The sequence below is a fragment of the Rhagoletis zephyria genome, unplaced genomic scaffold, assembly GCF_001687245.7.
Source record: "Rhagoletis zephyria isolate East Lansing unplaced genomic scaffold, Rhagoletis_zephyria_1.1 Rzeph_scaffold_00036, whole genome shotgun sequence".
In the NCBI taxonomy this organism is placed as follows: Eukaryota; Metazoa; Arthropoda; class Insecta; order Diptera; family Tephritidae; genus Rhagoletis; species Rhagoletis zephyria.
Window position 1 is genome coordinate 10,786 of NW_016157120.1, and position 7,062 is coordinate 17,847.

At 42.7% G+C, this 7,062-nt stretch overlaps 1 pseudogene; it reads right to left on the bottom strand.

Moving 5' to 3' along the window:
• Nucleotides 1-3,509: 3,509 nt before the first annotated feature.
• Nucleotides 3,510-6,129, bottom strand: LOC108365189 (protein toll-like; annotated as a pseudogene).
• Nucleotides 6,130-7,062: the final 933 nt, after the last annotated feature.

Sequence of the window (7,062 nt, forward strand, 5' to 3'; positions counted from 1 at the left end):
AATAAACCGGCACCTAACAAGGTGGTGTTGGCCGTATATAAGTAAAAAATTACACTAACAAATTATACGCTGATGTCCATACTGTCATTGGTATGAGTTACAACAAACACATCATTTTGACGTAATGGCCTCCACGGCGAAAAACTCAGCTGTCGCCCCAACACCACCTTGTTTAATACACCTTGCCGGCACCCTCTTCACTACCTGGTCGAAGGAGGCCAGGCTTCAAGTAGGCCAGTGATGCTCAGAGAGAGCTTTTACTCTATGTGCGCCCATATAAAATCTACAAAGTGATTCAAAGAGTTCCGCCCTCAGGCGCTGTTTTTCAGCATCACTGAACTAGGTATTGGCGTCGATGACATACCAATTCCGACGTTGAACAGAAAGCGGCGATATTGTAATCTTACGGGTTAACTGCCTGGAGATGATGCGTTTTTCTGCAAGTTTTTTCTACAAATAAAAATATTTATATCAAATATATTTTATGATAAAGAAAACCTCTAAAGAGCGAAATAATCAAAAATAATAAACACTAATCACCAAACACATACGAAACCATACCAGTCAAGTCAACAAACAAATTCGCATCGTTGAGCCAAGCGAACCAACGAGCGAACCAGTTGCGAAGCATGAACGCACACGAACGAACGAAACCGAACCATTCTAGGAACTTGCCATAGACGCCTTAGCAGGCGTTCAGAGCCACACAACAAGCGATTGACCTAAATTCGCTGCCACCGTCTGTATTGTACATTTTGCAGACAAGAAACAAAAAACGTGGAAATGAAAACTTATCTGCAGCAAGCAAATGTGCAACGCTATAGCAACAACAACAATACGTACATATGTACATAACAGCTGTTATATGGGTAGTAGGTAGTAAACAGGTAAATCTGTGGCAAATTTTTGCTGCATGTGTATATGTATGTACATATGTAAATACTTTTTTGTTATCAACTGATTATTTATTTTGCTTTGCTCATTTTTGCATTCATTGGAATGTTGCAACATGTTCGAGTGAGACAAGCTGTATTTTCTTTGCAGTTATGGTGTATAACTGCAGAAAAGTTAATTTCTGTTGAAGTTGAAGTCTTTTTGCGATGCAGTAGCGATCGACTTTGATGACTAAATAGTACTGAAGTGATTAAATTATTTTCTTAGTTTGAGCTCGGTAGTAGGATTGCCAGATGTAACCCATTCGGGAGGAAATGGGGCTTCAACTTTTTGTCTGTCTTGCTGCGGTAGGTCCCCCATTTGAACTTTGACACGGATGTAAAAATAAGATTGGCAAACATATTTTGAAAAATGTAAGAAACAGTGCTAAATCAGTGTTGCCGTTTTCGTATTTCGCCTTATATTTTATACACAGATTCTAATGGAATACATATATAACTCAATTTTTAAATGACTTCATAAAAAGGAGGAGGTTATCAATTCGTTGGAATATTTTGGGTAGTCTTTTATAGTGCATTTTTTAACCACACCCGTATAAATACAAGTTTAGAGGCAGTGTCACACGATTGTGTTTTTTTGCCGAAATTTAGGGCAAATCGTATCTGAATTGTGTGAATACCCAAATCTTTTTCTTTATCCAAATCACGGAAAATAATTTGTTTAAATTTTTCAATAGAAGATTGCTGTATTGTACAAATCTTTTGACTAAAAAAAAAATTGTCTAAATTTTTTTATTTTGTACCAATAGCCCAATGTAAAAATTTAAAAATCTGTACAAATGCACCAATCGAGTGACTTAAAAATTTATGCAATTAAAAATAAATCTACAAATTTTCGTAAAAATTTCGAGTTTTTTAATTAGATTCTGAGTATTCAATACCCTCTATCTGCAATTTTCACAAAAAACTACTATGTGATGTTAGAACCCATCTACACCTACAACACCGCCCACTTAAGCCTACATACATACATACATATGTGTATCTCGGTACCCGGTTTATCATTTTCTACCAAATTCGACACATTTATCTACCTTGGCGCAAAAAAAGCGATATGTTGAAAATTTATGAAATCGAACTAAAATTACCACCACTTAACATATAACGGTAAATTTCTGAAATACAAAAGCTCCGATATTTCAATAACAACAATCTCTCAACAAGACACAAGATTATTGATGTTTGTAAAATGGGCGTGGCATCACCCACTTATGACTACATAAGTGTATATCGATAACCGCCTTATCGACTTCCACCAAACTTGGTTCAGTTATTTAAACCATAACATATTATCGAAACTGTTTGACATCGGCAAAAATACACCTGCTTATCATGCAGCTTACTGAAGGGTGAAAAAAACCGACATTTAATACATGCGCCGCATATACAAAAAGTTCGGTTTCGGCCGCACTTGTACTTCTTTACTTGTTTCTTTCTCAGTTTTATCCCAAATCCACCACTTTGTTCTTAATGATACGCCTTTCGGCAATTTTAATCTGGCACCGCTTAATCGGGAAAAGCTCGAAAAAAGTTACTTTCGCACGATTCCCGACTTCATCTCTATTGAATGTACTTCATCTGTGGATTTAAAATTCTTCACTTGTTTTTTGAAAATCAGCAAATTCGGTCATTCATCCGTTTTTCACACTAAGCAATCAATAAAATACTTGCATTTTTAATTAAGTATGCGTACGCCCATGTGTGCATAGTAAATTTCTTACAAGAAAACAAAGAAATGGTTTTGTTTCAAAAATATTTAATTGTTTACATCCACGTCAATGGACTTTGTTGTAGGCAAAGACCGTGTCTAGCACTATTTACATACAATGTAGTTGGTGTGAATTACTTTGCACTTTGTTTTATGATGATAAGCACATGTCTGTATTGCAGGGCTAAGCAGCGTTTGAAAGCGTTCAAGTTTTATTGGAAAATTATTAATAAACAGAGTACCCATTGTTTTAAGGACGATTAGCACTCATAAAGGTGCTAATACTTAGGAAAAGGCATTCTGAATAAAAAGTTTGAAATTTTGAACAAAACTTTTTGAAGTTTGATAAATATTTGTTAACTTTGTGCAAGCTTGCTTAAAGGGCGGTTATGGCTTTCGTGGATCGCTCCGTAAGCTTCCGATTCTAGTCCAACTTTCTGTCAAAAATTATAACGAGGTATAGCACCATTAAGAGAGGGAGTCGATATTCTGCACTCTCAGCAAAATTGTATTTACTGTAAGACTGTAAGACAACTGCCCTCTCGTTGCATACCGGGTATATATTTTTTCTATACATATTGTATTTTACATTTTTTTAATAATAAATTACAAAAATAAATTGACACTCAATTGATAGTCTCAATGCCTCGCTCCGCGCGCACGTCTACCCAGCTCTATTAACTCAGAGCGGCTGTAGACATACCGCGGCGCATTCGCATCTTCCCGCACATGTCGACGCTTATGTGGCATGGCATAACGTAATTTGCTCCAGAACCAAGGATCGTCCCACTGCAAGTAGGTATTCATCTTCAAGTAGGCGCGCAGCTCTGTATCGAGCGCATCCATATTCACCACTTCACTATACATAATAATAATGATGCGCGCGCGTCGCTCATCCAAGGCGCTCTGATGTGCAGTGCGGAATTCCATGCGCGCCCACGGCGATTCGATAAAATGCTGCGAGAGCACAATTATTGTGCGGCGCGATTGTTCCACAGATTCGACGATTTGTTCAGGTATATAAGCGCCCGCAAGCCAATTGCGTTCATGCGTACACACGCGAAATGGTATGTCGCCCTGTTCCAGACCCGGCAACAGCTCTTGTTTGACGAAACGCTCATCTTTGTGCGAATATGAGATGAACGCATCGAAGACTTTGTCCTTGTCCAACTCGTGCTCGGTGACACACCAAAGGCAGGCGTTATGCGCGTATAGCCATACATTTATTTCCAGCTGATATTTGAAGTAGAACGCGCTGGTGATGGCTAGCAGCAAACCTGTGGCCAGCAGGCTTATGCTGGCGAAAAGTGCTGTCATATCTGTAGGACAAATATCGTTGAACGCTAGCTCAAGTATTTTTGGATACTGCGGATCGGCGCAGCTGAGCGCATCCAGATCGCGTATACGGTTGTGATGCACCTTGGCGGCGATCAACAGCTGTTCGGTGTCACAGTCGCACGCCCATGGATTTTGTGACAAATACAGCGTAGCCAGCGTTTGTGTGCGATTGAGTAGTATGTAGAAACTGTTGTTGAGACGCGCCAAGCGGTTAGCGCGCACGTCAAGGTGTGTGAGCTGCGCAGGCAGCTGTGCCGCTTCAATGCTGCTGAGCTGGTTGTAGGCCGCGTATATGCGCGTCACTTTCACATAACCGGCGGTTGAGTTCAGCGGAAGCGCGCGGATTTCGTTGTGTGTAACATGCAACTCGATTGCCGCAAGCGTTGTCTTGGAGAGCGATGGCAGCGCAGGGACACTTTTCAGCTGCGTTTGCGTGCAGTTTACAATTAGCGTAGCATCGTGAGGCCGCGCCCAGCAGCGACAGCGCTCGGGACAAAAGGCCGCGACAACAGGACACAAAAGCTCGCTGGGCTGCAGAGTATCAACAAGGCGGCCTCGTAGCGTAGCTGGTGACGCGCAGCTCAGATTGGTCGTGTTCAGTTGCGTCTGCGCGCTGAGAAAGCGCCGATGACCCTGCAGCACAAAGTCCAATAGCTGGCAATCGCAGTGCAGCGCATTCTCGTTAAGCGCTATGTTACTCTGGCATTTGAGCGCTGGCATGTCTTCCAAGCTGATGTTCAACTTCGATGGCAGTATAATACTTTGGAGCGCATTATGCGATAGATCTACGCGCGCCCAACTGCATGCGAGCGCAACTAGCTCAGGCGCTCGTAGCGTTCCGATGCGATTGTGTGACAAATCAATGCGCCCCATTCTCCTTGGCGGCAGCAGTGCGCACAAATGCGTCAACGAGTTGTTGTGCAGCAGCAGTTCGCTTAGTTCTGTGAAGGAGACGAGCGTAGCACACATGTCCGCTGCTGATAACTCGATGCGATTGTGCTGCAAATGCAGGTACTGAAGCTCGGTATTGTTGGCGAAGGTGTGCGGATGCAAATCGCGCAGCGCATTGTTGTTCAGATGCAATAGCTTGAGAAAGTTGAGTGGCGCAAGCAATTCGCTGGGTATGCTTTGCAATTGATTGTGCGACAAGCGGAGCTCCCGCAGGCGCTGTGTATGCGTAAATAATTCCGGCGATAGCGTTTGCAGCTGGTTTTCACTCAAATCGATGTAAACGAGCTTCGATTGATGCTCGAGCATATTGGCGGGCAGCGCACGCAAGCGATTTTCACTCAAATTAATGCGCAATAGTTCGTTAAGTGGCGCGAACGTGCGCGCTGGTACTTGATCCAGCTGATTGCGTGGCAAGTGAAGCGACTGTAGCTTTGGCAAGTGCTGGAAATCAGCAGTCAGCAGACTCTGCAGCGCACCATCGCTGAAAACAACATTTAAGAGTCGATGCTGTGCGCGAAATGTTTCAAGCGGCAGCCGTGAAATGTGCGCCTTTAGCGTAAGACCTACTAAACTGGGTAGCGACTGGAAAACCGCAGGCGGTAAGTGCAAGTAGGAAGCTTCGATTTCGAGGAATTTCAAACGCGCATAGTCCGCAAAAAGATCAGCTGCTAAGCGCGTGTAAGCAGTAAGCTTCAAGTTGTCCACCGGCAGCACAGTGGGTAGCTGTTGTCGTGTTAGATTTGTGTTTGTTGCCGTCGCGCCAGCGCTCAGCTCAAGCAACCTGGCTTTGCGTATGCTTAAGCGACGCAAAATTGTGTCGAAGCCATTGGTGCAACCGCGTGTCGCCAGCAGCATTAAATCAGGTCCGACAGGCAGTGAGGGCAACGCGGTAGCGAGCGCTTCACCATCAGCCTCTTGAGCCTTGCCTTGGCAGGTCACTTGCACCTGCGCGCTTCTGTAAATGGCGATTGTTACTATGCCATCGCTGTTGTTGCTTGCACGCACGTTTAGCGGACAGACAATTTCCATGTCGACGTAGATATCACGTTTGCAGCTACAATTCGTCTCCACTTGCAACTGATCGCATTGCGGATAGGTGATTACAGCGGCGGAGTATCGATAGTGTAAAGCAAGTGAGAAGGTTAGAATTTTTATGAAGTGTAAGTGGAACCGATTCATATCCGATCTTCTCTTATTTGAACGCGCTAACACATTAGCACAGTTAAACGAATAGTTAACGACTAAATTTAAAATCAGCGCGGCTGTTCTATGGGTGTTGTATTTTAGCAGAAAAGTTCACGAAACTTAACAAGTGAGTCCATTGTTTTTGTAGAGCAGTGTGTAAATTGAGTATTTTTACTAAATTAATTAGAAATCATTTAATGAAAATAAACTGACGTCTTATGTCTAGCGCTTTGATATAGAGGGCTATACTTACATTAACGTAAAAATCTGATTCTATCCCTAGCGTCCATGGATTAAGAGATAAAAAAGGCATCAGAATCAACGAAGAGAGTGAACAATTATTCCGTCACGTGAAACTTACAGTCGTGAACTTACTGCTTGTCTCCTAATTCGGTATACGAGGCGAGCAGTACGCTCACGTCTATTATAATCCGAAATATGCATTTTTACGTGACGAGTTTCCCATTTACGACTATTACGATTAGAGTCCTGGTATTGAACCAACCAATGTAGTCAGTGCTCAATTTTATGTCAGCTTTGCTTCCATAAAAACCGGCCCCTTTTTAGTTCATGTGGCATATAAATAGCTGCATGCTCGAAATTGTTTGGTTCCCGTTGTGTTCCTCTGTTATTGAGTTCCCTGAGTCAGAGTGTGCTCTTTGCGACCGTACCATGGACAAAAATATGCAGCGGTAGCAGTTAAATATCATGCTAAGTCCCTCCTGAGTTGCGCTACGCACCACTCCTGCTATGATGAGGCACGCGAGTCTTTGCCTTTTCAGAATTACTTTCCTATTATTCCTCTTGTCAAGAGCTTTTCCCCAAACTAAAGCCTCACGGGTTGCATATGGTTTTATGACTGTGGTGAACATACTATAGGTCATGCAAGGTGACAGTCCAAATTGCTTTCCAAAAGTCCGTTTACAC